The sequence below is a fragment of the Heptranchias perlo genome, chromosome 42, assembly GCF_035084215.1.
Source record: "Heptranchias perlo isolate sHepPer1 chromosome 42, sHepPer1.hap1, whole genome shotgun sequence".
Classification (NCBI taxonomy): domain Eukaryota; kingdom Metazoa; phylum Chordata; class Chondrichthyes; order Hexanchiformes; family Hexanchidae; genus Heptranchias; species Heptranchias perlo.
In genome coordinates, this window is record NC_090366.1 from 15,366,194 (window position 1) to 15,376,145 (window position 9,952).

A 9,952-nucleotide genomic window follows, 5' to 3' on the forward strand; every position below is an offset into this window, starting at 1 on the left:
AGCGGGGCAGTGGGATTAGTTTGGGATTGATACAGGGCTATGGGGAGATGACGGAAAAGTGGAGCAGTGGGGTTTAGCATACACAGTAAAGCCAAGGATCAGGATTGTTCACCACAAAAAGCAGCAAAGTGTCCAGAAGAAAGTTAAGCTTCTGTTCCTGAGTATTGAACTGACCCTGACTGAGGAGTGTAGGAGTGTAAAGATAGTGAGGTCTGACTGGGAAAGGGGGTTGGGTTTAAAGTAATGCTACATGGCGCTCAAAGTCCGGCTTGCAGACCGAACGGTAGCTGGCATCTAACCTGAGTTTATTAATCATACAATACATGCAATAGTACTTAAATATACACTTCAAGGATAGAATTTACAACCACACCTGATGGTTGGGGAATACATTTCCGAGCTCAATATTTCAGGCCGATGAATCCGACCTATTCTTACAATTTGCCATTTGGCAATGCGCATTATATCAAAAGTTAAAATACAACTCCATATAAAGAGGTTTTAAATGAACCTTATCAATAACTTCAGTTAATAAGTTGGTTTCTTTACTAACGAAAGGTGCTCCAATATCGATACCGCTGAACGGTGCTTGCCTGGAATTAAATTACAGCGTCTTCGGCCGAGCCGAAAGATCAAATGGGAAGCTCTTTGATTAATTTGGATGAGTGCAGCTCCAACAACACTCAAGAAGCTCGACACCATCCAGGACAAAGCAGCCCGCTTGATTGGCACCCCATCCACCACCCTAAACATTCACTTCCTTCACCACCGGCGCACTGTGGCTGCAGTGTGTACCATCCACAGGATGCACTGCAGCAACTCGTCAAGGCTTCTTCAACAGCACCTCCCAAACCCGCGACCTCTACCACCTGGAAGGACAAGAGCAGCAGGTACATGGGAACAACACCACCTGCACGTTCCCCTCCGAGTCACACACCATCCCGACTTGGAAATATATCGCCGTTCCTTCATCGTCGCTGGGTCAAAATCCTGGAACTCCCTTCCTAACAGCACTGTGGGAGAACCGTCACCACACGGACTGCAGCGGTTCAAGAAGGCGGCTTACCACCACCTTCTCAAGGGCAATTAGGGATGGGCAATAAATGCCGGCCTCGCCAGCGACGCCCACATCCCATGAATGAATTTTTAAAAATCCATATAATTTGAAGCAACAAGCAGCCTTCCAATTCCATTCAAATCGGTGCAGTTCCATTCGGAGGCTCCGTTCTTTCTCTTCATTTTCAGAGTGTTTTGCTCCGTTGATGAAAGAGAGAAAGAAAGAGAGATAGAAAGAGAGAATGTGCATTTATAAAGCGCCTTTCACTACCTCAGGACGTTTCAAAGCGCTTTGGGACTTTTTGAAGTGTGGTCACTGTTGTAATGTAGGAAACGGAGGCAGCCAATTTGCGCACAGCAAGATCCCACAATCAGCAATGTGATAATGACCAGATCATTTGTTTTTAGAGACGTTGGTTGAGGGATAAACATTGGTCCCAGGAAACGGGGAAGAACTCTCCTGCTCTTCTTTCCAATAGTGGCCGTGGAATCTTTTGCGTCCACTTGAGAGGGCAGGCGGGGCCTCGGTTTACCAAGACTGTGGGAAATAAGCAGTGATTCCGAGTAAAGGAACAGATGGTCAAATCTTAAATACCAAAGCCAAGCTGTATTAGTTAATTTGCAGAAAATGACAACATGGGGTTAAATTAATTGATCAAAGAAATGTGTCGCTACACAATAAAGAGAGTCTTATAAACAAAATATCTCTTTAAGTTTACCTGATGTGTAAATTCGTTTCGTAGAAATTTTCAAAAAAATGAAAGTTTGCCTTACCTTGGAGATCGACGCTGCAGAATGTGCTGGGAACGCGTGGAGTTTTTTAAATAATGTAAATGTACTGTATTCGAGTCAGATTTCGATGTAGGTACGAGCTCCCAGAACTTTATATGGCACCATCTGGCTGCATTTATCACCTTGTGTCATTGGCAGTTTCTCGGCTCCCCTGCCAACGGCGAAATCAAATCTGATAACATAGATATAATGACCTGCCATTTCATTCTCTGAATATGTGAAATTCCGATGTCATGTCAGTAACATGAGATGAAAAAGTTTGAAACTTAACTCCTGTGGGAATAACGCCAATCGCCTGCAAGTGGGCTGAACACACGTTTTATTCTTTAAAAAGTTTGTTCTTGACTTGATTTTTTTCGAACCGTGTAAATACACAACTGCAGACTTAAAAAGTTTTGCAGAATTATGAGGATTTAACCAGAGCATTGGTCTAAAACTGAGTTATGGAAATGAACCAGTAACAGGAGAGCACTAACAGGTTTCGTAATATAATATTTGCTGTTTTTCCCCTCTTCTAATTCTCCCTGCAGCAAATGAGTGGGTGTATTACAATCCGCTCTGCCAGACATTTACACCTTGGTTTAGGTGCAATGTCTGAGAGAATCATTATTCTCTCACCGTGTATCAAATAGCCAGTTTAATGTCCGGCTCATTTTCTCTTTACTAATCGCTTTATTTCTTCAACAATTTCCTGATCTGTTTCTAATCTTTTCTATTCAAACTTTTCTGTCATCCTTTGCACACTGGGTTCTTTCTCTCCCTCCCTCTCCATCTCTCTTTCCATAGAATTGATGTTAAATTCGTCGATTTGTAATTTCTGGGTATTTAATTTGACGCTTTTCTGAATAATTAAGTTAATCTCACTGCTATCCAGAGGAATACCGAGCAGGACGGTCTCCGACTCCATCCCTGATCTATAGGGGGTCATTTTATCTTTATTCGCCTGGCGGGAAACGCACATGATGGGGTGCAACGCCAGTTTTACACCCCGCCCAATATTAAAATCGGGCGGATATAAAACCAGCGTTGTACCCGATCCCTTCAGTTTCCCGACGGGTGGAGATTATGTTAAAATTCCCCCCAGTGTCGCCAGATATTGCAATGGGGCTCATTGCCTATAGGTTGGGAGGAGGTCAATTGGCGATGGTTTCGCTCCTCATTGTAATCCAATAGCCCATTCTATAAGTGTCTGGACATTCGGGAGAGGATCAGGCTCATCTGTGATGCCCCTGATTTTGAATTGCCTCGTGACACTTAGACGGGTTTACTTTGCTGAAGTCTTGTTGAACGCCAGTTAAGGACACTTTATGCAACATCCGGCAGATTTTGACCACCCGTGAATTGTCATAGTATCACAATATCATAGTAAGTACAGCACAGGAGGAGGCCATTCAGCCCATCTTGTCTGTGCCAGCGCTTTGAGAGATCTATCCTATTAGTTCCATTTACCTGCTCTTTCTGCATAGATTTGTAAATTTTTCCCCTTCAAGTATTGATCTAATTCCGTTTTGAAAGTTAATATTGAATCTGCTTCCACTGCCCTTTCAGGCAGCGCATTCCAGATCATCACAACTCACTGCATAAAAAATGTTTCCTTATGTTGCCTCTGGCTCTTTTGCTGATCTCCTTAAATCTGTGTCCCCTGGTTACCGACCCTACTGTCACTGGAAACAGTTTCTCCTTATTTACTCTATCAAAACCCTCCATGATTTTGAACACGTCTAACAAATCTCTCCCCAACCTTCTCAGTTCTAAGGAGAACAATCCCAGCTTCTCCAGTCTCTTCACATAACTGAAGTCCCTCGTACTGGTACCGTTCTAGTAAATCTCCTTTGCACCCTCTCTAAGGCTTCGACATCCTTCATAATGCGTGGTGCCCAGAATTGAACACAGTATTCCAGTTGAGGCCTAACTAGTGTTTTATAAAGGTTTAGCATAACTTCCTTGCTTTTGTATTCTATGCCTCTGTTTATGAAGCCCATGTCCCCAAATGCTTTTTTAACAACCTTCTCAACTTGTCCTGCCACCTTCAAAGATTTATGTATGTGCACCCCCAGGTCTCTCTGTTCCTGCATCCCATTTAAAATTGTACCAGTTAGTTTATCTTGCCTCTTTTCATTCTTCCTACCAAAATGTATCACTTCACACTTCTCTGCGTTAATTTTCATCTGCCACGGGTTTGCCCATTTCACCAGTCTGTCTATATCCCCCTGAAGTCTGTTACCATCCTCCACATTGTTTACTACATTTCCGAGTTTTGTGTCATCTGCAAACTTTGAAATTATACCCTCTATACCCAAGCCTACATCACTAATGTATATTAAAAAGAGCAGTGGTCCTAATACTGACCCTTGGTGAACACCACTATATACTCCAGTCTGAAAAACAACAGTTCACCGCTACTCTCTGCTTTCTGTCCCTTAGTCAATTTCGTATCCACGCTGCCACTGTCCCTTTAATCTCATGGGCTTTAGTTTGCTAATAAATCTATTACATGGTACGTTGTCAGATCCCTTTTGAAAGTCCATTTACACAACATGAACCTCACTACTCCCATCAACCCTCTCTGTTACTTCACCAAAGAATTCAATCAAGTTAGTCAAACACGAGTTTCCTTTAACAAATCCGTGCTGACTTTCATTTATTAGCCCATATTGTTCCAAGTGACAATTAATTTTGTCCCGGATTATTGTCTCTAAAAGTTCCCCACCACCGATGTTAGGCTGACTGGCCTGTAATTGCCGGGTTTATCCCTCTCCACGTTTTTGAACAGGGTGTAACATTTGCAATCCTCCAGTCCTCTGGCACCGTCCCCATATCTAAGGAGGATTGGAAGATTGTGGCCAGACCCTCTGCAATTTCCACCCTTACGTCACTCAGCAACCTAGGATGCATCCCATCTGGACTGGGTGACTTTTCTACTTTGAGCACTGCCAATCTTTTAAGTCGCCCCTCTTTATCTATTTTATCCTCTCCAATATCGCTACTACCTCCTCCTTTACTGCTACAATGACAGCATCCTCTTCTCTAGTGAAGACCGATGTGATGTATTCATTTAGTGCCTCAGCCATGCCCTCTGTCTCCACAAGAAGATCTCCTTTTTTGTCCTAATCAGCCACAACTTTCCTTTGACTACCCTTTTATTATTTATATGTTTATAAAAGATTGTTGGGTTCCCTTTTATATTAGCCACGAATCTATTCTCATATTATCTCGTTGCCCCTCATTCCCTTTTTTAGATTTCTCCTGTACTTTCTGTATTCAGCCTGGTTCCCTACTCTATTATAAACCTTACATTCATCACAAGCTTCCTTTTTCTATTTCATTTTAATCTCTATATCTTTAGTCATCCAGGGAGCTCTAGCTTTGAATGCCCTTCCTTTCCCCCTCGTGGGAATGAGTCTACTCTGTACCCGAACCAACTTCTCCATGAAGGCCTCTCATTGTTTGATTACTGTTTTGCCTTCTAATTTTTGATTCCAATCCACCTGGGCAAGATGACTTCTTAACTCACTGAAATTAAAGTATTCCTCCTCCAGCTAAGCATTTTCACATTTGATTGTTCCTTGTCCTTTTCCATAACTATTCTAAACCTAATGATATTATGATCACTGTTCCCCAAATGCTCCCCCAGTGAAACATGCTCCACCTGCCCCACTTCATTCCCCAGAACTAGATCCAGCTCTGTTTCCTTTTTGGTTGGGCTGGAACACACTGTTCAAGAAAGTTCTCTCGAACACATTTCAGGAATTCTTTCTCCTCTTTGCCCTTTATACTGTTACTGTCCCAGTCTATATTGGAATAATTGAAGTCTCCCATTATCATTACACTATAGTTCTTGCATCTTTCTGTAATTTTCCTTCAAATTTGCTCGTCTATCTACTTCCAACTATTTCTGGACTATAGTATGCAGCCAGTAGCGTAATCGCTCCTCTATTGTTTCTTAATTCTAACCAAATAGATTCTGTCTTTCTATCATTTCTCATAAAATCTGACATTGAAATCATAAGGAATTTTCTGATGAAAGACCCTTTTGTCTGAGTGCTTAAAGTACAAATTCCTGCCAGCGCTATTTTTAAGACAGGCGTTAACCCTTTTTACGTTACACACTTGCACCAAAGGTTCTCCCACTGGAAAAGGGCCCCTATGTAAAGGTTCAGTACCATGCTTAAAGGCCACAGTTCCAGAAAGTCTTGTTTCTGACAACAGTAACATCAATGCACCACTGGATTGCAGAACATCTGGGAGGAGAACAATAAGAGTGTGTGAAGGTGACCAAAGAACATAGGAGTGCATTCTTAAAACGTCCTGGTACCTGTGCGCTGGATTCACAGTTAAACAGTAACTTAGCCTGAATTCACAGAGGCCAAACGTGACTAGTTAACCCTGTGAGTTGTAAATATTGTTTCCATCCCCTTGTGGCAGCATGCGCTTTTCTGTTCAGCGCATTAAAGGGACTGGCTTCAATATATGAGTGAAGTGCACGTTTTTTATTTGTCCTATAGTGAATATGGCTAGTGTAATGCGCCATATTGCTGGCCCTTGTGTTCTGAGTCATTCTCCAGCTCATGTTCTACTTCTAATAAAATCCATAACTGAAACAGTAGACGTGACCCATAGTCACGTGTTCCTGACCTACTCCACACGCGATATGTTTTGTTGGGAGAGCAAGAGGCCAATTTTCAACTTGCTTCCCAATCATAACACTGACATTGCGGATAGGCCGCCCGATATAGAAACCCCTCCGCTTTGCATTTCCAAATGAAGATGAAAATCAGGTGGTTTCATAATGGAAAGGAAATCTGCCCACCGGTTTACAGCCAACCAGTGAAGACGAAAACAGAAAACAGAGAGATGGGGTAAAAAGTAATTACTCAGAATGGCAAAAGTTAAATGTGATGTTCCACAAGGATCAGTGCTGGAACCACTGTAGCTCACCATTTACGTAAACGATTTGGACTTGGGAATCGGAGGTGCAATTTCATAATTTGTGGACAACAACAAATTGGGAGGTATAGTTAATATTGAGGAGGACTGCGACAAAATACAGGAAGACATTAATAAACTTGCAGAAAGGGCGTGTAATTGGCAAATAAGTTTCAAGATAGTTAAGTATCATGGAATTATAGAAAGTTACCGCACAAAAGAAGGCCATTCGGCCCATCTTGTCCGTGCCAGCCGAAAAAGAGCTATCCAGCTTAATCCCACTTTCCAGCACTTGGTCCATAGCCCTGTAGGTTACAGCACTCCAGGTGCACATCCAAGTACTTTTTAAATGAGTTGAGGGTTTCTGCCTCTCCCACCCTTTCAGGCTGTGAGTTCCAGACCCCCACCACCCTCTGGGTGAAAATATTTCTCCTCACCTCCCCTCTAATCCTTCTACCAAGTACTTTAAATCTATGCCCCCTGGTCACTGACCCCTCTGCTAAGGGAAATAGGTCCTCCCTATCCACTCTATCTGAGCCCCTCATACTTTTATACACCTCAATTAAATCTCCCCTCATCCTCTTTTGTTCCAATGCAGCTAGATACACTATGGCACAAAGAGAGTAATTTTAACATAACTTCCTTTGTGGGAAACCCACCGGATCGGGTGGAACGCCGGTTTTATAACCCGCCCAATATTACTCTCGATGGGGAGTAAAATCGGGCGGGACATTAAACCAGCGTTGCACCCGATCCCGTCTGTCTACCAATGGGCAGGTTAGGTTAGAATTGCCCCCAAAATGAAAATTACCACCAATGGGGTTGATTTTGACTCCACTCGCCTGGTGTTAAGGGGGCAATGAGGTCAGGAGCCTTACTCCCTCCTCCCCCTTAACACCAGCAATGCGGCCGGTGCCATTCCAAAAGGGGCCTGCTGCCAGGTGTCCAAAGCATCTTCCTGATTCAGGTTTACAGGCCCCTTTTTAATATTGAAATCGGGGTCCTATGATGTAAATAGGCCGCCTATTGCCACTTTAGGTATGAGCTGGTCGGAGCCAGTCCACCAGGGGTGGAGGTGAAGAGGCCTAGCAAAGTTAAGTGTCGAATTATTTTTATGGGCCCAGGAGAAGCAGGAGTGCACCTACAGGACCTACACCAGGACCTCTACCCCCGGGAATCACCCAGGACCCCCACCCCCGGGAATCACCCAGGACCCCCACCCCCGGGAAGCACCCAGGAACCCTGCCTCCAGGACCCACTCAGGACCCCCAACCTGGGAACCCTATTTCCAGGACCCCCACCTCTGGGGCCCACCACAGGACCCCCAATTCCTAGGCGCACCCAGAACCCCCACCTCCAGGACCCACTCAGGATCCCCACCTCAGGAAACAGCAGTGTATCTACAGGACCGACACCAGGACCTTTACCCCCGGGACTCACCCAGGACCTCCACCTCTGGGGCCCACCCAGGACCCCCATCTCCTGGGCGCACCCAGGACCCCCACCTCCAGGACCCACAACAGGACCCCCACCTCGGGGACCCACCACAGGACACCCACCCCAGGACCCCCACTTCCGGGACCCACCCAGGATCCCCACCTCAGGGACCCACCCAGGATCCCCACCTCAGGGGTCCACCCAGAACACCCACCCTCCGGTATCACGACCCCCCCCCCTCCCCATTTGGCGCCAGCAGCTCACCTGGCGAATGCAAATGAGGCTGGGCCTCAAAATCACGAAGTCCATTTCACTTTCCGACTGGGCACCTGTCAAAATAGACCCCAATTACTGTAGCACTTGTTTTTTTTTACATTTAGCATGAAACAGGAAAGCGGATTAGGCAGTGGGCTAATTCTGTCAACAGAGCCACATTGACAGGTGCTGTAAGAGGAGCAATCAGATCTGTTTGAAGTGTTCATGTACTTAAGGTTGGGCAGAGCACAATACTTCAAATGTTCAGTTATTTCTACTTGAGGGTTTGCTGTCAATTCTGGAAAATTCCCGAAATATATCCATGAATAGAAGCTTGTGCTGGCCTACAGCCAACCTGTCAGCAATTCCTGAGAACCCACTCGCAGGCTCATTGCCCTACTTTGTTTCTGGTAAAAGGAAATGCTTTCGTGGATTGAATTACAATTAGGTCAGAAAAATAAACCAAACAAAATCCATTTTAGCTGGCCAAGGGTTCAAGTGAAAACATCGGTGTATTTTTCAGCTTCATCACCTGGGCGGTAAATCGGCAGCTCAGTATAGAATCTACTGGAACCAATGACAGTGCGGGACAGGCTGGCTGGATCACCTCATCTTATAGAATCATAGAATCATACAGCACAGAAGGAGGCCATTCAGCCCATCATGCCTGTGCCGGGCTCTTTGAAAGAGCTGTCCAATCAGTCCCACTCCCCTGCTCTTTCCCCGTCGTCCTGCAAATTTTTCCCTTCAAGTATTTATCCAATTGCCTTTTGAAAGTTATTATTGAATCTGCTTCCACCGCCCTTTCAGGCAGTGAATTCCAGATCACCACAACTCGCTTAGTATTTTCTTTTTCCTCATGTCGCTTCTGGTTCATTTGCAATTACCTTCAATATGTGTCCTCTGGTTACCGACCCTTCTGTCAGTGGAAACGGTTTCTTCTTATTTACTGTAACAACAACAACCACCTGCATTTATATAGCGCCTTTAATGTAGTAAAACGTCCCAAGGCGCTTCACAGGAGCGATTATCAGACGAAATGTGACACCGAGCCACATAAGGAGATATTAAGGCAGGTGACCAAAAGCCTGGTCAAAGGGTGGAGTGTCTTAAAGGAGGAGAGAGAGGCGGAGAGGTTTCGGGAGGGAATTCCAGAGCTTAGGGCCCAGGCAGCTGAAGGCACGGCCGCCAATAGTGGAGCGATGGAAATCGGGGGAGGCGCAAGAGGCCGGAATTGGAGGAGCGCAGAGATCTCGGAGGGTTGTAGGGCTGGAGGAGGTTACAGAGATAGGGAGGGGCGAGGCCATGGAGGGATTTGAAAACAAGGAAATTGAATTTTCATATCAAGCCAATGTAGGTCAGTGAGCACAGGGGTAATGGGTGAATGGAACTTGGTGCAAGTTAGGGGCAGCAGAGTTTTGGATGAACTGAAGTTTATGAAGGGTGGAAGATGGGAGGCCGGCCAGGAAAGCATTGGAATAGTGGA